Raw genomic sequence first — 24,676 nt, 5'->3', positions numbered from 1 at the left:
AAGTTGTAAATTTTCCCTATTGTGCAGTAGAGTGCTGTGGTGTATGGGGTGTTCGTTGGTCGGCGTGGACTCGGTGGGCCGAAGGGCCTGTTTCCATACTGTACCTCTAAAAGTGTCAACAGAGAAGGTGAACTTCTCCAAGGCAGCTTGCAACATATTCTTGACATTTTTTCTGTCCATTTATCTATTTCCTCGCATGGCAGTGTATCTGTGTTGGGAGTCTTTTGTCTGCTACATGTTCTGTTAACATTGGTTGCAAAACACATAGGAATCTCTTCAGGATGTAGAAGATTCTCTCATCATCCGCCGACTGACTAGCTGAGTCAGTAACGTACACGTACACAGAATAACCTCCACACCCTAAAGACGGTTAATTGATCTCTCTAAATTGCCTCTAGTGTGTAGAGAGTATATAGGAATGTTCGGTAACATAGAACTAGTGTAAACGGGTGATCGATGGTCGGCGTGGACTCAGTGGGTTGATGTGACAGTTTCCATGCTGTAGAAACAAACGGCAAATTCTGATTAATATGCAAAAGGTGGAGTAACTCAGCAGGTCGAGCAGCATCTCTGGAGAACATAGATAGGAGATGTTTTGGGTTGAGACCCTTCTTCAAACTGGACCATCTCTCACTGCTTTCCCTTTTCCCTTTCACTAGATTTCAGAGATGCAGTGTGGAAACAGGCCCTTTGGCCCACCGAGTCCACTCCGACCAGCGATCCACCCAAACACTAGCACTATCCTGCACATTAGGGACAATTTACAAAATCAATTAACTTACAAGCCTCTACGTCTTTGAGGTGTGGGAGCACCCAGAGAAAACCCATGCGGCCACAGGGAGAATGGACAAACTCCATACAGACAGCACCCGAGGTCAGGATCGAACCCGGGTCGCTGGCACTGTGAGGCAGCAACTCCACCACTGTGGCACCCCATATTTCTACTGCACTCCAGTCTGAGGAAGGATCCTGTCCCGAAACGTCACTTGTCCATGGTCTCCAGAGAAGCTGCCTGACCCGCTGAGTTACTCCAGCACTTTGAGTCCTTCTGGTTCTATGCCGTACTTCTAAACTAAACAAAATCTTCCAATCCCTAGAATGACGATGATGGTACTTTTTTGTCACACGCACGTAGGTACGGTGAGATTCTTTTTTCTTGTTTACACAGTGCACAAAAGTGTCGCCACAAAGGCGGCGACAAAGTTACAAAAATTCAATTCAATTCAACTTTATTGTCATTGCACAAATACGAGTACAGGTACAACAAAATGCAGTTTAGCGTCTGGTTATAGTGCAAGATAGTAGAAATAAAAATACTGGTTAACAATGTGTGGACTGTGGATGAATTAAACTGGTACATAGGCAAATAAGTGTATACAAATGGGAGAGTCTAAAGATAGCTAGCGACGGGACTGTGAGTTCAGCAGTGTAATGGTGTTATTGGAAAAGCTGTTCCTCAAAAAGTACTCGTCCCTTCTTTGTCGCCCCCCCCTCCCCACTAGTTCTCAGCGGCCAATCCACGCTGGGTCCCCCTATGTTCTTGGCGACGCAGACCGTCCACCTGGGCCCGACCTTGAGACTCCGACGATGGCACAACTCCGACCTCGAAGCTATTTGACCTCTCTGCAATAACATCACTCTGCCTTCTGCACAATTAATGCAGGTTCTCTGGATGCTTTCAAGAGAGAGCGAGACAGAGCTCTTAAAGATAGCGGAGTCAAGGCATATGGGGAGAAGGCATGAACGGGGTACTGATTGTGGATGATCAGCCATGATCACATTGAATGGCGGTGCTGGCTCGAGGGGCCGAATGGCCTACTCCTGCACCTATTGTCTATTGTCACATCTAACTCGCTGCTGTACTTCAGCTAAAGAAATAGCATCTCAGGGCCCCTCCAGTTCTCTGGATCGCCTGCATCACCATCATGTTGTCAAGCCGGAAAGGGTACAGAGAAGATCTATGAGGACGTTGCCGGGACTCGAGGGTCTGAGCTATAGGGAGAGGTTGAGTAGGCTTGGGACTCTATTCCTTGGAGCGCGGGAGGATGAGGGGTGATCTTATTGAGGTGTATAAAATCATGAGAGGAATAGATCGGGTAGATGCACAGAGTCTCTTGCCCAGAGTTGGCGATTCAAGAACAAGGAGACAGGTTTAAGGTGCGGGGAAAAGATTTCATAGGAATCTAATGGGTAGCTTTATCACACAAAGGGAGGTGGGTGTATGGAGCTGCCAGAGGAGGTAGGTGAGGCTGATACTATCCCAACATTTAAGAAACAGGTACGTGGATGGGACAGATTTTGAGGGATATGGGCCAAACGCAGGCAGGTGGGACTAGTGTAGCTGGGATATGTTGATGGTGTGGGCAAGTTGAGCCGAAGGGCCTGTTTCCATGATGCAAGACTATTATTCTATGCACTGCTTTGCTCCCCTCTCCTCTGTCCCAGACAAGTCGACGCTCCTGGTGCAGATTAAGGAAGCAAAACTTCAGCCCTCATTGGCCGTTTTGCAGTCTGAAGATGTGAGGTAAGCAACCTCGGCAGTGGCCGGTGGAAAACCTGCAGCAGCTTAGAAACTTTTATTCTCCTTTATTATCAATCAATGGAGTAATGCAACAACAAATTGGATTAACGAACAGCTGGCAAGAGACGGCATAATGTGTTTAAACAGCACGCACGCACACAACAGCAAGCCAGGAGCACACAGTAAGTACTTTGATCTGTTCTCTTATTGAATAATATGTTTTCCTGAGTTCAATGTTTTTGTATTGTTTAGTGTAAACAACCAGTTCTGCTCCAATCCTCCTCTTCCCCCACAAAGCAGTTGACAAAATAACAAGTAATGTTGGTACGTGTTTTCACTTTGTGGAGCACCGCAGTGAAGACATTTATTAAAAGTAGAGATGACAATAAGATTGTGTTTCACTGAAACTTTCGAATCCCAGTTAACAAGATTTGTGTGGGAAGGAACTGCAGATGCTGGTTTACACCGAAGATAGACACAAAAAGCTTGGTTAACTCGGCGGGCCAGGCAGCATCTCTGGAGAAAAGGGAAGGTGACGTTTTGGGTTGAGACCCTTCTTCAGATTCTAAGAAGTTTTGCCTTTCTTGGTTTCTTGGTCCTCCAAAATATTCCAAATGGAATTTAAACTGGAGGTGGTAAAGGGAGGGCTTAAGCGAGAAAGGGTTATTGGGAAGAAAGAGCTACTTTAAATTTAGTTGTATCTGGTTGGGTAACCATGGCCGTCCGAAGGGGGGAGTGCGTTGGGTGCGACCGCACCCCTCGTTTTTTCCCCTTAAGAAAAAAGTCACCAAAAAAAAAATCGGGGGAAAAAAATAAACGTTTCCACTTTGGAAACGGCCAGTTCTCTGTTCTCCCGTCCCCGGGCAGGAGTGGCTGAATCTGAACCCAACGGCTGTAACCCCAACACCAGACACCGCTGTGGTGGAGCCCGCTCCCCTCGCCTCCCCCCGCCGCCAGGGCCCAAGCCATCTTCCATCCACGCCACCCCCGCTGGGCCCACGCCACCCCCGCTGGGCCCACGCCACCCCTGACCCCCCGGCCCACGCCACCCCCCACTGGGTCCACGCCACCCCCGCTGGGCGCACGCCACCCTTGCTGACCCCCCGCTGGGCCCACGCCACCCCCGCTGGGCCCACGCCACCCCCCGCTGGGCCCACGCCACCCCGCCGGGCCTCGCCACCCCCGCTGACCCCCGCTGGGCGCATGCCACCCCCGCTGGTCCCACCCCACCCCCACACCAGCTCCCTCCCCAACCCATCCCCACCCCCCCATCCCCCCCCCCCCCGCCCAGCTGGGCCCCCGTTGGGGGAAAATATGCGTCAAGCCGATAGCCTAATCGTTAAAGAGTTAAAAGATAGCCTAATTGATAAAGAGCTGAGAAGAGGAATCAGAGCTGCCAAGGAAAGGTACGCTGAGAAGTTGAGGTACTCGGCTAATGACTCTTCTTCAGTTTGGAAGGGCATGCAAGAAATCACCAGCAATAAAATCGTCAGCTGACGAACGACCTGAATGAGTTTTACTGCAGGCTTGAAAATCAGAAACGTAACCCTGGTACCCCTTCCCAATCGGCCAGTTCTCTGTTCTCCCGTCCCCGGGCGGGAGTGGCTGAATCTGAACCCACATTATTTCACATTAAGTTTTTTTGTAATCCTGTCATGCCATCCCCCTTTTTGAAAAGCTTCTTTTTCTTCAGCTCTCTCTCCCTCTTAGCACTTTGTATTTCTATCTTTCTTCACACGAGGGTGGCACGGTGGCGCAGCAGTAGAGTTTGTACCAGAGACCCAGGTTCGATCCTGCCCACGAGAGTTGGCTGTACGGAGTTTGGATGTTCTCCCCGTGACCGTGTGGGTTTTCTCTAGGTGCTCTGGATTACTCCCACACTCCAAAGACGTACAGGTTTGAAGGTTAATTGCCTTCGGTAAAAATTATAAATTTTGTGTAGGATAGTGTTAGTGAATGGGGTGGTCGCCGTTCGGCGCGGACTCGGTGGGCCTTGGGGCTTGTTTCAGCGCTTCATCACTAAAGTGTAGAATGTAAATATTGTTTACTTTTTATTGTCAATGTTGAAAAATGTACCTGCAGTTTTTTAACCCATGGAGGAGAAATCTGTCTATCGATGATGGAAAGACTCTGTGACTGACTGGGGCAGGAAAGTCCATTGGTGAGTGCATCTACAGAGTTATTCCTTCTGTGTAGGAACTGCAGATGCTGGTTTAAACCAAAGGCAGACACAAAAAGCTGAAGTAACTCAGCGGGACAGGCAGCATCTCTGGAGAAAAGGAATGGGCGACGTTTCGGGTCGAGACCCTTCTTCAGACTCCTCAATCTCTACACTTCTCCAACAGTCTTTTGTGACACAAAGCAGCTGCAGATGGCATAGATATGTGCAGTCTTTCTTTCTTATCTCTTTCGTTGTTATCCTGTGAGCTCTATCACAGCTCAGCCTTTGACCCCTTTTCATCCCAGCTGGCCAAGAGCTGTTATCAGCAAAGGGAAAGAAAACAGGCAGTGAATGCAAAGAAACACAGGCATCGCATCTGGAATTGGCAGCCACCCGGCTCAGAGGGGGATGGTCTGAGTATTGTAAGGCCTTGGATTAAGATGTCATCTGCATCTGGAGAAACACATGATGTAAATGCACAACAACACACAAAGGCATGTTGACGCAGCTGGTAGTGCTGCTGCCTCACAGCGCCGGGTTCAATCCTGGCCTTGGGTGCTGTCTGTGTGGAGTTTGCACGTCCTCCCTGAGACTGCATGGATTACCTCCAGGTTCCTCCCATCGTCCCAATGACATGCGGGCTTGTAAGTTAAATTGGCTTCTGCAAAAATAAAATTGCCCGTGATGTGCAGGCAGTGAGTGAGAAAGTGGGATAACATAGAACGAGTGTGGACGGGTGATCGGTTGTCAGCGTAGACTCAGTGGGCTGAAGGGCCTGTTTTCCATGCTGTATCTTTCAATCGATGAAAAAATCCAAACAAAAAATACCCAGTAGTCGGTGCTGGGGATAAGATAATATAAAACAGATCTGTGAGCACAAGACAAAATATTCGTGATTAATCAATATCTTGATTAAACTGCAGGTTGGCTGTGATTGTAGAGCCTGCTAGGATGGCAGAGGATAACAACAGGGAACCTGGTAGAGTTTGACAGCTACCTAGCTTAGCTTTTTGCACAGAACATGGAACATAGGCATCTTTTAACTAGAATGGAGTGTCCCCTCCATTAGAGTATCCTAGGAACACACCACGATATACTACCTTCAAAATAAAACAAGCCGCTAACATTAGAGTTCTGAGTTAGACACAAAATGCTGGAGTGACTCAGCGGGACAGGCAGCATCTCTGGAGAGAAGGAATGGGTGACGTTTCGGGCTGAGACCCTTCTTCTAACAGATGTGGGCGGTACAGAGATAAAATGTAGTCGGAGACAGTAAGACTGGTCGGAGAACTGGGAAGGGGAGGGGAAGGAGAGAGAGAGGGAAAGCAAGGGCTACTTGAATCTCTCGCCCCCTCTCCCCCTCTGTACAAACGTGCGGGTTTGTAGGTTAATTAGCCTCTGTAATAATTGCCCCTAATGATTAAAAGTGGGATAAAATAGAACGAGAATGAATGGGCGATTGATGGTCAGCGTGGACTGGGTTGGCCTATGGGTCTGTTTCTAGTCTGTCAGTCTATGCCTCGTTGTCACCTTCGCCTCAGCCACCAATGAACCATTGTACATTTCCTTGTCATCGTCTACATTGATCTGTCTTTTTTTCACCTTACAAACCCTTTGTACCTTTCCATATCTCTAGTTGCTCTCTCTCCTGACTCTCACTCTGAAGAAGAGTCTCGACCCAAAACATCACCCATTCCTTCTCTCCAGAGATGCTGCCTGTCCCGCTGAGTTACTCCAGCTTTGACGTGTCTATCTTCGGTCTATACCAAACACTGCATCTTTCCACTTTTGCCCTTTTGACCTCCTTGCTTTCCATGCTTGCGTGGGCTGATCATTGCTGTGTGGTCTTGCTTTTCAATATTCATTCTTGGTTGAGCTGATTTTGCATCTTCTTTGGTCGCGAGGTCCTTGAGGCCAAATTATTGTGGCTTTTCATCTGTCTTGCAGTGAGTGCTTTCATCGATCGCACTCCCATTGCGCTCATCCATCTGTCTTCTGCTGCTCTCCTCTTTAATTGTATACTTCAGCATTTCACCAGGCATGTCAATGGAAAGGCCGTGATTAGTTGTACTGTAGGTGAATCCATGACCATCAGATTCCAACCGCACATTTCCCCCATCGATCTTGGAATGGAGTACATTATTGACAAGGCACAGTGGAATTCTTTGCTTGCATACCCAAGGTATGCAAATAGCGGCCACCTAAGGTGCTGAGAAAGTTACAAAGTACGCCGGCTACTCGTTTGCAGTCCCCTGTCCCCCACACCGGTTCCCCCATGCTGGGTTTCCATTGTTCTTCCTCCCCTCACCCCCCTCCCACCCCATTGTCCATTGTTCCTTCCCCTCCCTCACGGCAGGCCCCCCAACGCCGATTCCTCCATTGTTCTTCTCCTCCCCTCCTCACGGCAGTCCCCCCACGCTCTCATCGACCATCGATTGCGGGTCGACCAGTGTGGTTCCACCACTGCTGCCAAGGCCCCACTGTCGCTAGGCCCCACCGCCGCTAGGCTCCACCACTACCGACAAGGCCCCACCGCCGCGAGGCTCCACCACTACCGCCAAGGCCCCCACCGCCGCTAGGCTCCACCAATACCGCCAAGGGCCCACTGCCGCTAGGCCGCATCGCTACCGCCAAGGCCCCCACCGCCGCTAGGCCCCACCACTAGCCAAGCCCACTGTCGCTAGGCCCCATCACTACCGCCAAGGCCCCCACCGCCGCTATGCCCCACCGCTGCGAGGCTCCACCACTACCACCAAGGCCCCACCGCCGCGAGGCATCACGGCTACATCCGCTTCACCTGTCTAAGCACACTGTAACACCGCAGCATTTAATTGATCGCCTCTGTGGATTGCAGACCTTTTGTGTCTGAAAGAACAAAGAAGGGGCCAACATCAGTCCCTTCTGAAGTCCGAAGAAGGGTCTCGACTTGAAACATGGGACGAGCCCACGGTGGGTGCCAGAGACAAAATATTATTTCAAGGATATTCTGAAAAATGTATTTCTGTAGCAGAATGTCTTTTTTAAGAGATACATCTCTTCATTTGATCCACAATTTACATTGGAGGACACTAGACAGGCAAGCTAACAATGATGGACTGACCTTTAGCCCCAGCACCCACATTCTATCTTAATGTTATTATTGGGGTATGGATCATGTGCAGGCTAAGGAGATTGGTTCATCTTGGCAAATTGTTCATCACTAACATTGTGGGCCAAAGGGCAAGTTCCAGTCTTGTACTGTTCTATGTTCTCCAGTCCCATTGTTTTCAAATTTTAATATTATCCATGCTTTAGAGTCATCGAGAATGGAATCGGGCCCTTAGGCCTTACTCGCCCATGCCCTGTGACCGTGTGGGTTTTCTCCAGGTGCTCCAGTTTTCTCCCACACTCCAAAGACGTACAGATTTGTAGGTTAATTGGTTCCATAATTTGTTAAATTGTCCCCAGTGTGTAGGAAATAGTGTACGGGGTGATCGCTGGTCGCCATGGACTTGTTGGGCCGAAGGGCCTGTTTCCACACTGTGTCACTACAGTCTAAAATCAGAATCGAACCTGGGCCTCTGGCGCTGTAATGTCCCTGTCCCACTTTGGAAACCTGAACGGAAACCTCTGGAGACTTTGCGCCCCACCCAAGGTTTCCGTGCGGTTCCCGGAGGTTTTTGTCAGTCTCCCTACCTGCTTCCACTACCTACAACCTCCGGCAACCACCTGCAACCTCCGGGAACAGCACGGAAACCTTGGGTGGGGCGCAAAGTCTCCAGAGGTTTCCGTTCAGGTTTCCTAAGTGGGACAGGGGCATAAGGCAGCAACTCTACCGCTGTGCCACCGCGCCACCTTTAGTCACACAACAAGCTCCTGGGCAAGGTTTTGCTGTCTTTACTTCCAATGTTCCCAACACACCATATATTTCTTTACATGGTTCACCTTCCCAGATACTCGCATCCTGGTTGCCAATCCCTGGGGTTTATGTATAATCTCGTGGGCAAAGAATCGACTAGACACAGTTTAAGAATAAGGCCATTTAGAATGGAGATGAGCAAAAACCTTTTCACCCAGAGAGTTGTGAATCCGTGGAATTCTCTGCCTCAGAAGGCAGTGGAGGCCAATTCTCTGGATGCGTTCAAGAGAGAGTTAGATAGAGCTCTTATAGATCACAGAGTCGGGGGATAAGGGGGATGGCAGGAACGGGGTACTGATTGTGGATGATCAGCCATGATCACAGTGAATGGCGGTGCTGGCTCGAAGGGCCGAATGGCCTACTCCTGCACCTATTGTCTATTGACGCATCTCTTTTTCCCCAAAATAAACTTTCTTCTGAATAATAAAAATGCACAAAACAGGAACAGTGCAAGAACTCTCAGGCCGACATTCTCAGGGTTTATACATTCATTAGTGTTATATTCGGTCATGTTCACAAAACTATCCTCAAACCAAGCACCCTTGCCACTGATGTGGGCACTGGGTTGCTATCCCTGCCCTTGTTGGAGGGGTGTCTTTTTTTCCACCCCCTAAAAAATAAACTTTATTCTGAATAATAACTATATACAAAACAGGAACAGTGCAAAAACTCTTCTGACCTTCTCAGGCAGCACGGTGGTGCAGTGGTAGCTGCCCTACAGCGCCGGAGACCCGGGATTGATCCTAACTACGGGTGCTGTCTGTATGTTCTCCCCATGACGGCATGGGCTTTCTCCTGGTGTTCCAGTTTTCTCTCACATTCCAAAGGCGTGAGGGTGTGTAGGTTGACAAAATTGCTGGAGAAACTCAGCGGATGAGGCAGCATCTATGGAGCGAAGGAAATAGGCAACGTTTCGGGTCGAAACCCTTCTTCAGCCAACGGTTTGTAGGTTAATTGGCTCCTGTATTTTGTTCTTAATGTGTATGATAGAAGTAGTGCACGGGGTGATGGCTGGATGGCGTGGTCTCGATGGGCTGAAAGGCCTGTTTCCACGCTGTGTCTCTAAGCTGAATGGAAATTCTCAGCATTTATAGATTAATTCGAGTTATATTCTACGTCTCTGCTCCATTGTTCCTGTCCAGGGCCTCTGCAGAGTGGTTCAGCAAGATAATGCAGACGATCGCTATAAACAGACAGCAGGCAAATCACATGTCACTGTACTAAATGAGGTAGCAGCCTCACAGTGACAGACAATTATTTTGCAGCCGATACTAAATGCATTGTAACGGATGACATCGGCACAGTTTCTTTTATTGGGCTTTATGTCGGCGAGTCTGGCTGCAGGGATGGGAGCAGCTGACTTTGAACAAAGGGCTGGAGTAAAGTGCCTGTCCCACTTGCCGTTTTTTTTTGCCGACTGCAGGCGAAACGTTTCAAAATCCAGTGGCGACACAAAAAAAATGTTGCGACACCTGAGGAAACACTGCGCGTTAATACGTCATCACGCCGCGTCACCCCCGCATCACACCGCTACGTTTTCGGTGACCTGATACATCAGTCAACGATGCCGGGAGTCGCCGAAGATATCGCCAAGTGGGACAGGCCCTTAACTCAATGTCGAGCAGCATCTCTGGAGAGGGTCAGTAGACAAGGTGAATGGTGTGTATTTGTCACATGTGCAACTCCACAGTGAAATTCACTTTGGATGTATTACACGTGTGGGCCCCGCAATGTTTTGGCGCCATTATTCAAAGTCCAAAGTCTGGTCGGCCCGCGCGCTCAATGTGCTGGAGCAGTTCCTGCGATCTGACGTCCCTCTCCTCTCCCGGCCATCTTTGTGTCCCGGAGGCCGCCTTGAAGGTGCTGGAGGCTTTACCGTGGTTCACCCTCCTGCCGGCCCTTGCTCCTCGCCTCCGACAAGCCTCCAGCTCCCTCCCGGTTACGCCGTCCGACAAGCCTTTGTGCGTGTTCCCAGTCCCACCAACCGACCGAGCGTTCAGGCGGGTTACTGGTCCGATGACCCTCTCGCTCGCCGACGTCCCTCCTCACTCAGTCCTGGTCAGCTACACAGAGCTAGCTGGGAGCTTGCAGGGAGAAAATTAATAGGTGATGTTTCCGATCAAGACTCTGCTGAGAGCACCAACGACTACTTCATGGCTGCCTCCTGCACCCGTTCAGAACTTGTTGATTTCATTAACTTCACCACTAACTTCCACCCTGACCTCAAATTCACTTGAACTATCACTGACACCTCTTTTTCTCTAATCTCAAATACCTTGGAAGGCAACCCTCTTGGTAGAATTTGGGCCTGACACAAATAAAACACAAACTTTCTCGCCCACAAATGTACCACGTAACAAGTTACTTCTTCTTCCTCGTGTCCGGCCATCTTCCATATTACGTCTGTCCGGTCGGTCGGTGACGGTTGATGGTTGCAGTGGTGGTTGCAGAATTGGCTACTTCAGTCGGTCACTGTGGTACAGTTTCTGTCATCAGCACTGCCCGGGATGCGCCACCTGGAGGCTTCTGCTTGCATCCCACAAGCTACTCGCAAGGTCATAAGGAATGGGAGTGTAATTCGGCCCCATCAAGTCTACTCCGCAGTTCAAACATGGCGATCGTTTCGCCGAACACCTCTGCTCGGTCCGCACTAACCATCCTGACCTCCCGGTGGCTCAGCACTTCAACTCTCCCTCCCATTCCGTATCCGACCTCTCTTTCCTGGGCCTCGTCCACGGCCAGAGCGAGCAACACCGGAAATTGGAGGAACAGCACCTCATATTCCGCTTGGGAAGTCTGCATCCTGGTGGCATGAACATTGAATTCTCCCAATTGCTGTCTCCTCCCCTTCCTACCTCTCCCTCAGCCCTCGGGCTCCTCCTCCTTTTTCCTTTCTTCTACCCGTCTCCCCCCAACCCCTATTAGTCCGAAGAAGGGTTTCGGCCCGAAACGTTGCCTATCTCCTTTGCTCCATAGATGCTGCTGCACCTGCTGAGTTTCTCCAGCATTTTTGTGTACATTGAATCATGGCTGATCTATGATCTCTCCCTCCTAATCCCATTCTCCTGCTTTCTCCGCAAAACCCCTGTAACCTGTTCAAATCAAAGATTACTCGAGAGGAATCATTGACCACATTAACCACTGGATGGCGCCAACAATGGATGCCTCGCCAATAGCCTGAATTCCTTCTTTGTGATTTAATAGTATGTTAAATGTATGTTTTTAGTGTTCTTTAGCTTGTTTTATGTATGGGGTTGGGGAGGGGTGTTGGGGGAAACTTTTTCTAATGCAATTTATTTCCCGTATCGTATCTCCGTCTGCACTGCGGCTTAACATCGAGGAGTTGGGGGCCTTTGCTGGAGACCGATTTCGAGAGATCCACCGCGGTTGCCTGCAGACTTAACATCACGGAGCCCGCGCTCCCTTTGTTTGGGATCGACCTTAGAGCTCAAACCGCGGGAGCCTGCGGACTTTAAAATCGCGGGGCCCGCGATCTCGTCAGAGATCAACTTCGGGAACTCCAAGCCACAGGGGCATTGATCGCCCCGACGCGGGAGTTTCGACCGCCAGCTGCGGGAGCTTCGATCGCTCAAACGGATGGTTCGACTGCCCCGACCGCGGTAGAATAAAGAGAAAGAAGATTAGACTTTTTTGCCTTCCATCACAGTGAGGAATGTGGGGAATCCACTGTTGTGGATGTTTATGTTAACTTTTACGTAGTTGTGTGTCTTGTGTTTTTTTTTCGTACGGCTGTATGGTAATTCGCATATCACAACCTTAATTGGTACATGTGTCAATAAAAGACATTCGAAACCTTTGGCTTGATTAAATGTGTTAAATTTGTAAATATATGAAAGTTACTTTTCTAGAAATAAGGAAGACAGATAATGTGTCATTATCCAATTTTGGCACGGCTGGTAGAGCCACTGCCTCACAAGCGCCAGAGACCCAGGTTCCATCCTGACCCCAGGTGCTGTTTGTGTGGAGTTTTCACGTTCCCCGTGACTGTGTGGATTTCCACCAGGGGTGCTCCGGTTTCCTCCCACATCTCAAAGACGCGCAGGTTTGTAGCTCAATTGGCTCTCTGTAAATTGTCCCTGGAGAGTGTAGGGAGTGGATGAGAAAGTGGGAAATATAGAACTAGAGTGAACAGGCGGTCGGTCGATGGTCAGTGTGGACTCAGTGGGCCAAAGGGCCTGTTTCCATGCTGTATCTCTGAAAACCAAAGAAAATACAAATACATGCATAATTCAGAACAATAGGGAACAAATTCTTAACCCGTAGTTGCACCCGTTGCAGCGGCCCCTACAGCCTGTCTGTCTATTTTTTATTTTTGTGTCTAGTTATGGTTTTTAATGCAATGCTGTATACTCCGTCGGCACCTGCGGCTTAACATCGAAGTTGGGGGCCTTTGCTGGAGACCGATTTCGAGAGATCCACCGGCGGTTGCCTGCAGACTTAACATCACGGAGCCCGCGCTCCCTTTGTTTGGGATCGACCTTAGAGCTCAAACCGCGGGAGCCTGCGGACTTTTAAATCGCGGGGGCCAGCGATCTCGTCAGAGATCAACTTCGGGGAACTCCAAGCCACAGGGGCATTGATCGCCGCGGGGAGTTCGACACAGCGGCCCGGTGATCTCAAACATGGTTTCGATGCCCCGGAACGCGCGGGGGAATAAAGAGAACGAAGATTGGACTTTTTTGCCTTCCATCACAGTGAGGAATGATGGGAATCCGCTGTGGTGGATGTTTATGTTAACTTTTATGTAGTTGTGTGTCTTGTTGTGGTTTTTTCGTACGGCTGTATGGTAATGGGCATTTAATTGGTACATGTGTCAAAAAAAGACATTCGAAACCTTTGGCTTGATTAAATGTGTTAAATTTGTAAATATATGAAAGTTATTTTTTCTAGAAATAAGGAAGACAGATAATGTGTCATTATCCAATTTTGACACTGCCTCACAAGCGCTAGAGACCCAGGTTCCATCCTGACCCCAGGTGCTGTTTGTGTGGAGTTTTCACGTTCCCCGTGACTGTGTGGATTTCCACCAGGGGTGCTCCGGTTTCCTCCCACATCTCAAAGACGCGCAGGTTTGTAGCTCAATTGGCTCTCTGTAAATTGTCCCTGGAGAGTGTAGGGAGTGGATGAGAAAGTGGGAAATATAGAACTAGAGTGAACAGGCGGTCGGTCGATGGTGGGTGTGGACTCAGTGGGCCAAAGGGCCTGTTTCCATGCTGTATCTCTGAAAACCAAAGAAAATACAAATACATGCATAATTCAGAACAATAGGGAACAAATTCTTAACCCGTAGTTAAGAATTTGGCGGCGCGACTCACCCATTGCAGCGGCCCCTACAGCCTGTCTGTCTATTTTTTATTTTGTGTCTAGTTAAATGTAGTGTTGGTGTTTTTTAATACTGGTTTTAAATGTGTATATGTGGAGGGGGGGAAGGGGGAAACCGTTTAAAATCTCTTCCCTGTCCGGGAGACCCGACTTTTTCCCTGTTGGGTCTCCGTTGTCGTTGGGTCCTAGCACCGTGTAGCGGCCTCCAACCTGAACGACCTGGGGGCTCGGGAGACTGCGGAGCTGCGGACTACTCACCATCGTGGAGTTGCTACAACTCGACTCCTGGGGCTCGGAGGCTCCAGCAACGCAGCCGCAGGTCCGGTGCACTGGGACATCGGGAGCTGGCGGGTCCGGGGGGAGAGACCGCTTTCCGGAGCTCCCGCAACGCGACTTCTCCAGCCCGTGTCGCGGGGTTGGAACGTCCCGGAGCGGGGACGTACATCGCCCGGCACGGCTTCATGGCCGTGGGACATTCCAGCGCCCGCCTGTGACTTTTAGACCGGGAGCGGGGCCGTAAATCGCCCGGCACGGCCTAAAATGGCCGTGGGACTTATCATCGCCCGCCTGGGGCTTGGACATTGGGAGAGACATGGAGAACAGGGGAGAGAAAATACTTTGCCTTCCATCACAGTGGGTTCACTGTGATGGATGTTTGTGTGAATTAAATTGTGTGTATGTCTGTAGGAAATTGTCTTTGTTTGTATGACTGTGGAAACGGAATTTTGTTTTAGCCTCACTGAGGCTCAAATGACAATAAATATTGTATTGTATTGTAAATACGTTTATTTCACTGTGGGATAAGTAACTCGAATAAACCAAACTCAAAAATGCAATTATATATGCTTTTCACAAAGCATGCCATATCTCTAAACTAAACGAACTTGTACCATGATAGGTGCCGGCAATAGCTGGAAAACCTGCTGTGGGGAATTCAATTCCTTGTAAAGGAAAACGTTTAAACTAAAATAAATGATGGTGATCTGAAATAAACAACAGGAAATGGTAGAAATACTCAACGTATCTGGCAGCATCAGTGAAATGATGAATTTACTGTTCCCATCCAAACATGTTTTGACAGAAGCAGCAGGATGTTGAAGAGAGAGTGGACAGGGATGGGTGGAATAAACATCTCTGATTAGGTGAGGCCACTGGGGATATGTCAGGGATGTTGTCATTCAAGTTGATGAGCTAAAAGGACAATTAGACACACAGGGACACACAGCCAACAACTGTAACAGAGACTGAGAACATAAACAAGATACTGCAAAGTGCAGAACTGCAGGATATGCTACCAGAGTGAGAAAAACTGAGCAAAGATAACCGATAGATAATCTACAGCAGAACTGACATGGGCCAAGAAAGTCGGGGAGCAGAAGTTGTAGAAATTAATATTGAATTGTGGTATTGAGTACAAGAGTTATGGGCTTGTCCCACTTAGGCGATTTTTTAAATGCAACTACAGGCGACTAGTTTGTCGCCACATGTTCGCCAGTTGGTCACCGAGAGTCGTCTCCTCCATCGCGCACAAAGTCGAAGCGTCTTTCTGGTCGCCGCTAAATTTTCGACATGTTTTGGGGACAGTGGCTTTAAGCCAATGAGCATGGCCTGACTTCTCCTGGCGTAGGTGCTATCGTAAGGTGTCGCCAGGATGACGTAGGTTGTCGCTGACCTGCTACGACTATGACAGTCGCCGGCAGTTGCCTAAAAAATCGCCTAAGTGGGACAGGCCCATTAGGAAGTCATGTTATAACTTTATGGTCGTTTGGTTGGGCCACATTTGAATTATTGTGCGCATTTCTGATGGCCTCATTGCAGGACGGATGTGGAGGCTTTGGACAGGTTGCTCAATAGACAGGAGTAGGCCATTCGGTACTTTGAGCCAGCACTGCCATTCAATGTGATCATGGCTGATCCACCCCAATCAGTACCCAGTTACTGCCTTCTCCCCATATCCCCTGACCCCGCTATCTTGAAGAGCCCTATCTAGCTCTCTCTTGAAAGTATCCAGAGAACCAGCCTCCACCGTCCCCCTGAGGCAGAGAATTCCACAGACTCACCACTCTCTGGGTGAAAAAGTGTTTCCTCGTTTCCATACTAAATGGTTTACCCCTTATTCTTAAACTGTGGCTCCTGGTTCTGGGCTCCTCCAACATCGGGAAGAGGTTTAACAAAATGAGGAAGGGTCCTGACATGAAATGTCACTGATCCTTTTACTCCAGAGTTGCTGCCTAACTTGGCAGAGCAGACTTAATAGAAACATAGAAAATAGGTGCAGGAGTAGGCCATTCAATATGATCATGGCTGATCATCCAACTCAGTGTCCTGTACCTGCCTTCTCTCCATACTCCCTGATCCCTTTAGCCATAAGGGCCACATCTAACTCCCTCTTAAATATAGCCATTGAACTTTAGAGAGTTAGAAGTTTAGAGAGATACTGCGTGAAAACAGGCCCTTCGGCCTGCCAAGTCTACACCGACCGTCGATCATCTATTCACACTAGTTCGATGTTATCTCTCTTTCGCATCCACTCCTTACACACTAGCGGCAATTAACCTGCACGTCTTTGGGATGAGGCAGGAAACCGGATCACACGGAGGACACCCATGCAGTCACAGAGAGAAAACGTGCAAACTCCAAATAGACAGCACCCGAGGTCAGGATGTCACATTTGTCTTCCTCAGAGAGAAAGAAACTGAGGGCTAACCTGATAGACGTATATTACTTTATGAGGCAGAAATAGGGTATTTAGTCAAAATCTATTTCTCATGGGGTGGGTTTAAAAAACAAGAAGGCAAAGGTTTAAGGTGAGAGAGGAGTTTTAAAGATGACATGATGAGTAGGTCTTTGCACAGAGAACAAGGGGTGGAAGAGGCTTGGGAGGACAAGAATGGGGTTGACAGGGAAAGATAGATCAACTAAGATTGAATGGCAGAGTAGACTTGATGTCCAAATGGCTTATTCTGGTCCTCAAACTTATGAACATATGAAAATATATCTGGTGATGGTTTTCCATAGAGGATGGAAGAAATTGTGAAGGATGTCTCCTGGAATTTCGAGTTTCCAGTGGAAATGGATGGGATATGGATGAGTTTGAGGAGACGCCTTGGTTCAAGATCATGCATAGGAGTTCAGAGGCATCGGCAGGGAAATATTTATCTTCAGAGTAAATGTGACGGAGACGGAGAATGTGGATGAATTGAATGGAATTGCTACAGGAGACAGGTTGGTGGGGAAGTACATTACGATAGCTGTAGCAGTCTATAGACTGGCAATGGATATTTGTCGCTGGTTTATCTCGTAAGATGGTGACCGAGAGATTGGGAATAGAAAGGACTGGGAATGGATATTTGTCGGTAGACACAAAATGCTGGAATAAATCAGCGGGTGAGGCAGCATCTATGGAGAGAAGGAATTGGCGATGTTTCGGGTCGAGACCCTTCTCCAGATTGAAGAAGGGTCTGAAGAAAGGTTTCGACCTAAAACGTCGCCAATTCCTTCTCTCCAGAGATGCTTCCTCACCCACTGAGTTACACCAGCATTTTGTGTCGACCTTCAATTTTACCAGCATCTGCAGTTCTTTCTTAAACAATGGATATTTGTCACTGGTTTATCTCTTAAGATGGTGGCCGAGAAATTGGGAATGGGAAGGAGTCATAGGTGGACCATGTAAAGGTAAAAGTAGGGTGTAAATCGAGGAACAGATGAAATCTGGCATTCAGATCTAAATATCCTTGCATTGCATAGATATACCGTAAATATTCAATTGTTGCACATCAGAGCAAAGTGGGTACTACAGCATGGCACGTGCTGTTCACCATTAGCTTTAGCTTCAAACCAAATGTTGCCAATTACATAACAAGGTATATTACAGATTAGTAAATTGGAAATGCCAAAAAGCAGTTTATGTTTTCTGATTATTGTGTATATTTACTTCCCTCGTGGCTGCTTAGATGTGTCTCATGCAGGTGACATCATGAGAATTTGAAACCAAGCGAGAGGAAACGTTGAGAGTGTTTATTTCTCTCATTTAGAGCAACCTCTGGAATAATTCAGCGGGTCAGGCAGCATCTCTAGATAACATGGATGGGTGACATCTGAAGACCTGAAACGTCACCTATCCATGTTCTCCAAAGATGCTGTTTAGCCTATAGAAGGACCTGCATATGCTGGTTTATACCATAGACACAAAAAGCTGGAGTAACTCAGCGGGTCAGACAGCATCTCTGGAGAAAAATAATAGGTGAAAAAAGGTCTCGACCCGAAACGTCACATATTCCTTTTCTCAAGAGATGCTGTCAGACCCGCTGAGTTACTCCGGCTTTTTGTGTCCATGTGCTGTTTTACCTGCTCGGTTACTTCAGCACTTCGTGTTGTTTTTATCTTGTCAACCAGCATCTGCAGTTCCTTGTTTCTCCAATTAGAGCAATCTCATCAGGTCAGCAGGATTTTCAAGCCTTTAGCGTGTGGGTCTAACAAGGCATTTCAAGAGGAAAGGTGAGGGTATACAAACCTCTAACAAGGGTCTAAAAAGACATTTCCAAAGAAAAGGCATGCAGCAACTAACCTCTTTTCTTGCGTTGGTGGGGGTCCAGGGGAGATTTACGAGAATGATCCCAGGAATGATTGAGTTAACGGACAATTTGACGGTGCTGCCGCTGGGCCTGTACTTGCGGGAGTTTAGAAGGATGAGGGGGGACCTCATTGAAACTTACCGAACATAGAAAGACCTGGATAGAGTGCATGTGGAGAGTTTCCACTAGTGGGAGAGTCTAGGATCAGAGGCCACAGCCTCAGTACAAAAGGGCGTACATTTAGAAAGGAGATAAAGAGGAATATCTTTAGTCAGAGGGTGGTGAATCTGTGGAATTCATTGCCAAGTCATTGGATATTTTTAAGGTGGAGATTGACAGATTCTTGATTAGTACGGGTGTCGGGGGTTATGGGGAGAAGGCAGGAGAGTGAGGTTGAGAGGGAAAGATAGATCAGCCATGATTGAATGGCGGAGTAAACGTAATGGGCCGAATGGCCCAATTCTGCTCCTAGAACTCATGAACATTCTGGAAGGAGACTATCGGTGGATAAAGTCTGTCTTTTGGTGTGACGTAACATTCGTGGAAACACATTGGTGACGTCAAGTCACCCTTCCGTTTTGCACCAATTGTAGGAAAGTGAATTCAGATTTCCATCTGTACCTTAATGTATTCATTTCAACACCATTCCTCATCTAAGTAACTCACTGACAGTTTCCATTCGCAGACTGCTCCCATAATGAAGGCATGCATCTTTTATTCTCTTCTGCATGAAGCTGGTATGAGTTTAAAAATTAATTTCAATCAGAATAAGTTGCTTTTTCAAGAACAGATGGGGTGCTGCCTGCAAAGTATGTACCTATGTAGGCGATGGAAAATATTAGTTTGGACCCGGTGGGCTGAGGGGCCTGTTTCCATGTTGTATCTCTGAAGTAAAATAAAGTCTAAACTGACCACCCCGTGGTAATGCACACTGAAATCAGATCGTATCTATGGAACTTACAATAGATTCCCTGGTAAACATAGAAACATAGAAATTAGGTGCAGGAGTAGGCCATTCGGCCCTTCGAGCCTGCACCGCCATTCAATATGATCATGGCTGATCATCCAACTCAGTATCCTGTACCTGCCTTCTCTCCATACCCTCTGATCCCCTTAGCCACAAGGGCCACATCTAACTACCTCTTAAATATAGCCAATGAACTGGCCTCAAATACCCTCAGTGGCAGAGAGTTCCAGAGATTCACCACTCTGTGTGAAAAAAGTTCTTCTCATCTCGGTTTTAAAGGATTTTCCCCTTATCCTTAAGCTGTGACCCCTTGTCCTGGACTTCCCCAACATCGGGAGCAATCTTCCTACATCTAGCCTGTCCAACCCCTTAAGAATTTTGTAAGTTTCTATAAGATCCCCTCTCAATGTCCTAAATTCTAGAGAGTATAAACCAAGTCTATCCAGTCTTTCTTCATAAGACAGTCCTGACATCCCAGGAATCAGTCTGGTGAACCATCTCTGCACTCCCTCTATGGCAATAATGTCCTTCCTCAGATTTGGAGACCAAAACTGTACGCAATACTCCAGGTGTGGTCTCACCAAGACCCTGTACAACTGCAGTAGAACCTCCCTGCTCCTATACTCAAATCCTTTTGCTATCCTGGTGTTTTGGAAGAATGAAAGATGATCTGAATGAAACAAGCAAGATCTTAAGGTGGTAGACAAAAATGCTGGAGAAACTCAGCGGGTGAGGCAGCATCTATGGAGCGAAGGAATAGGCGACCTTTCGGATCGAGAGCCTTCTTCAGACTGATCTTCTGACCTTCTGAAGAAGGGTCTCGACCCGAAACGTCGCCTATTCCTTCACTCCATGGATGCTGCCTCACCCGCTGAGTTTCTCCAGCAATTTTGTCTACCTTTGATTTTTCCAGCATCTGCAGTTCTTTCTTAAAGGTCTTAAGGAGAGTCTGTTACTGGATATTCAATTGAACTTCCAGAAGTGTATGGTGGAGAGTGTACTAACTGGTTTGCATTCTCAAGAATAAAGGCAAAAGTGAACATTGCCAGGTCAGGTAAGGGCGGCACAGATGCGCAGCGGTAGCGTTGCTGCCTTATAGCACCAGAGACCCGGGTTCGATCCTGACCACGGGTGCTGTCTGTACGGAATTTGTACATTCCATGTGACCGCCTGGTTTTTCTCCGGGTGCTCCGGTTTTCTCCCATACTCTAAAGACGTACATGTTTGTAGTTTAATTGTCCCTAGTGTGTAGGATAGGGCTAGTGTATGGGGATCGCTGGTCGGCGCGGACTCGGTGGACTGAAGGGCCTGCTTGCATGCTGTATCTCTGAACTAAACTAAGCCAAATAAATGTGTTCTTCATATTCATTTCCCCTTTAAGAGTCACAATTAAGCTTCATGCCGTGCATGATGGTTTTAGTCACTTTATTGATGGTTTGACACGTGAAATAAGGAGAGGACAGACACATTGTTGGTGAATCACGCGTTGTGTGTCAGGGTGGTGCAGCAGTGAACGTTGCTTCCTCACAGGTCCAGTGATCTGGGTTTGGTCCTGACCTTACATAGTATCTGTTCAAACATTCTCTCTGGCAATGGATGACTCTCTCTGGTTTCCTCCCACACCTCTTAACATGTCCTGGTTGGTTAATTAGCCACTGCAAAATATCCTTCGTATAGGTAGGTAGCAAAAGATGCAGAGGGGATTCAGTGGGCACTCGGAAGGGAATAGGTCGAAGGCTAGAAGGAATTAAAATAAGGAGGAAAAGGGACAGCTAACATTGCTCTGGCATGGGTCAAATGGCCGTCTATGTCGTGCTAAGTACGTTAGTGACTCTTTGCCTGTTTTAAGGGTCATTGCGTTGAGCACTGGAGGAATATAGATAGCCCCTGCTGACAGAGGTGTAGAGGTAAATGAATAGAAATGAAGGATTTCAAAGCTGACACATATATATTGTTTGCCTTTGTTGAAGATGCAGCTACATTGAAGATTATCTTTAACAAACAGAATCCGAGCAGACTAATAGCTTTTAAATAATGGATACCAGCTATATCTCTTCTCAGTGACAGTCACGTGTCAACTTATTTGTTTCAATTGTGACAACTGTTGGCAATTCGATTCATTTGATTGATAAACTCACATAAAATAATCCTGTAGAGGCTTCAGTGGAAGCTAAGATTATGCTGCACTTTGACAGCCAGACGCAGATAGAAACAAAGAATATACATTCGATTACACATTGACATGAACACAGTTGAAGAAGTGTCTTGAGATTAATTGACAAGTGCCTCAGGTGGATATTTAATCAATCTCACTGTTGTGAGATTATTCATGCAACGATCCATAGAGTATCAACTACAACAGAAACATTGATACACATTCAATGAAAGTTTTAAATTTTAACATGGAGTTAGCCTTACTATTTAAAACCAGACTAAATGGAATAAAGATTTCCTGTGTCATCACAGTATCTAATCGGTCACTCTAGGAGTGACATTATGTTATCTGGATTCAGTTTGAAGTCCTGTTTAACACTGAGTCAGCTTTAATATATCAAGAAATGAACCGTTTTACCATGTATTTTACTTTATAGTTTTAATTCCATCCAATTATAATGTGCCTTTCAAACTAACCATTGCAAATAAAATTGTAATTGGTTTCAGCAATAATTGGATTCAACTTTTTTTAGATTCATTGGATTCAACTCTCTGGAATTTAGGAGATTGCGAGGGGATCTTATAGAAACTTACAAAACTCTTAAGGGGTAGGACAGGCTAGATGCAGGAAGATTGCTCCCGATGTTGGGGAAGTCCAGGACAAGGGGTCACAGCTTAAGGATAAGGGGGAAATCCTTTAAAACCGAGATGAGAAGAACTTTTTTCACACAGAGAGTGGTGAATCTCTGGAACTCTCTGCACAGAGGGTAGTCGAGGCCAGTTCATTGGCTATATTTAAGAGGGAGTTAGATGTGGCCCTTGTGGCTAAGGGGATCAGAGGGTATGGAGAGAAGGCAGGTACAGGATACTGAGTTGGATGATCAGCCATGATCATATTGAATGGCGGTGCAGGCTTGAAGGGCCGAATGGCCTACTCCTGCACCTGATTTCTATGTTTCTATGTTTCTATGTTTCTTCTTTGACAACTTTGTTCAGGATTGCTATATAATGGTTTTGTCAGTTTAATTCAGTTTGTTTTTCCTACTGTTACCTTTCAGTTTATACTGTAAAGAAACTACCAGCAATGTTACAGAATAAAATTATGCCTTTATTCTAAAATTGGCATTTATTCTAAAACTGCTTATATCTGAAGCAATTTCACTGCTACACTGATGCAATTCTGCCATTCGTTGCAACGTAATGTTTCTCCACAATGTCATCCACAGAGACCCTTTCATGCTTCTGCTTTTGCAACCTCCATCTTTCACCTGGTATGCCATAACATATATTGCAGTACCAAACCAAAATTAAAATTGGGTAAATACTTTGCATTTGCATATGGTATTTATCTTCTAATTAAGCCACTTTAGTTTAGTTTAGAGATAGAGCACGGAAACAGGCCCTTCGGCCCACTGGGTCCGCGCCGACCAGCGATCCCCGCACATTAACACTAACGTACACCCACTAGGGACAATTTTTATATTTGCCAAGCCCAATTAATCTACAAACCTGTACGTATTTGGAATGTGGGAGGATACCGAAGATGTCGGAGAAAACCCACGCAGGTCACGGGGAAAACGTACAAACTCCGTACAGACAGCACCCGTAATCGGGATCGAACCCGGGTCTCCGGCACTGCATTCACTGTAAGGCAGCAACCACACCGCTGCTCCACCGTGACTTCTATTAAGGTTTAATAGAAACCTTAAACATATAGGGGCGGCGCAGCAGTAGAGTTGCTGCCTTACAGCGCCAGAGACCTGGGTTCGATCCTGACTACGAGTGCTGTCTGAATGGAGTTTGCATGTTCTCCCTGTGACTCCGTGGGTTTTCTCTGGGTGCTCTGGTTTCCTCCCGCATTCCAAAGTAGACACAAAATGCTGGAGTGACTCAGCGGGACAGGCAGCATCCCTGAGAGAAAGAATGGGTGACGTTTCTGGTTGAGACCTTCAATGCCTGAGAGTACAATCCAGTTGATGGATTGTACGGAAATTATAGGGAAATCAACAGTGAAGGAGCAGACAGTTGCTTCTGTACCTGCTAACCCAAGTCTTATCTACTATAAACCTACCAACTCACACTGTTATCTGGACTACACTTCCTCCCATCCTGCCTCTTGCAAAGACTCGATTCCCTATTCCTCCATCTCTGCTGCATCTGCTCTTAAGATGAGACTTTCCATACTAGGACATCTGAGAATGTCCTCTTTCTTTAGTAAACATGGTTTCCCTCCTGTCATAGATGGTTCCATCACCCTCATTTCCACTGTGACCTGCAGTTCTGCTCTTGCTCCCCCTCCCCAAACACAGCAAGGATAGCGTTTTCCTGTTCTTCACCTTTCACCCAACCAGTCAGATCTTTCCACCTCTACACCTTTCCATTTTCTGCTGAGGCCGTTCCTCTCAAACGCCTTGGTTCATCACTTCCCACACAAAGCGTCGCCTATCCATGTTCTCCAGGGCCTGACCGGCTGAGTTACTCCAGCACTTTGTGACTTTTTTGATAAACCAGCATGGGCAGTACCTTGTTTCCACACTAGTTCGATGTTACACACTAGAGACCCAGGGAGCTGTTGGTGAGAGGGGAGGAGTACCTGCGCTGTAAGTATAAAATACACCGCGGGGCTTGTTTCCACAGAGGCCCAGGGAGCCGTTGGTGAGATCGCCAACGCCAACGTTCCAGAGAAGGAGTCTGGGGGAAGCCTCTGATTGGTTTACATTTTTACATTTCTGCCTTTAGGTTAAGGATTCTGGGAGTTAAAGGGTACAGTATTTATTAGTAAAGTTTAACGGATAAAGTTTTGTGTTTTTTAATATTTAATATAGTTAAATTGGGAGTAGGATATGTCGGTGGAGATTGGCCCCGTGGTTTGCTCAGCCTGCAACATGTGGGAGATCAGGGATATGGTCGGTGTCCCTGGTGACTACGTTTGCAGGAAGTGTGTACAGCTGCAGCTCCTGGCAGACCGCATTGAACGATTGGAGCTGCGGTTGGATTCATACTGGAGCATCCACGACGCTGAGAAAGTCGTGGACAGCACGTACAGTGAGTTGGTCAC

Source organism: Leucoraja erinacea, chromosome 15 (genome assembly GCF_028641065.1).
Source record: "Leucoraja erinacea ecotype New England chromosome 15, Leri_hhj_1, whole genome shotgun sequence".
NCBI lineage: Eukaryota > Metazoa > Chordata > Chondrichthyes > Rajiformes > Rajidae > Leucoraja > Leucoraja erinaceus.
Note: the sequence above shows the minus strand (reverse complement) of the source record.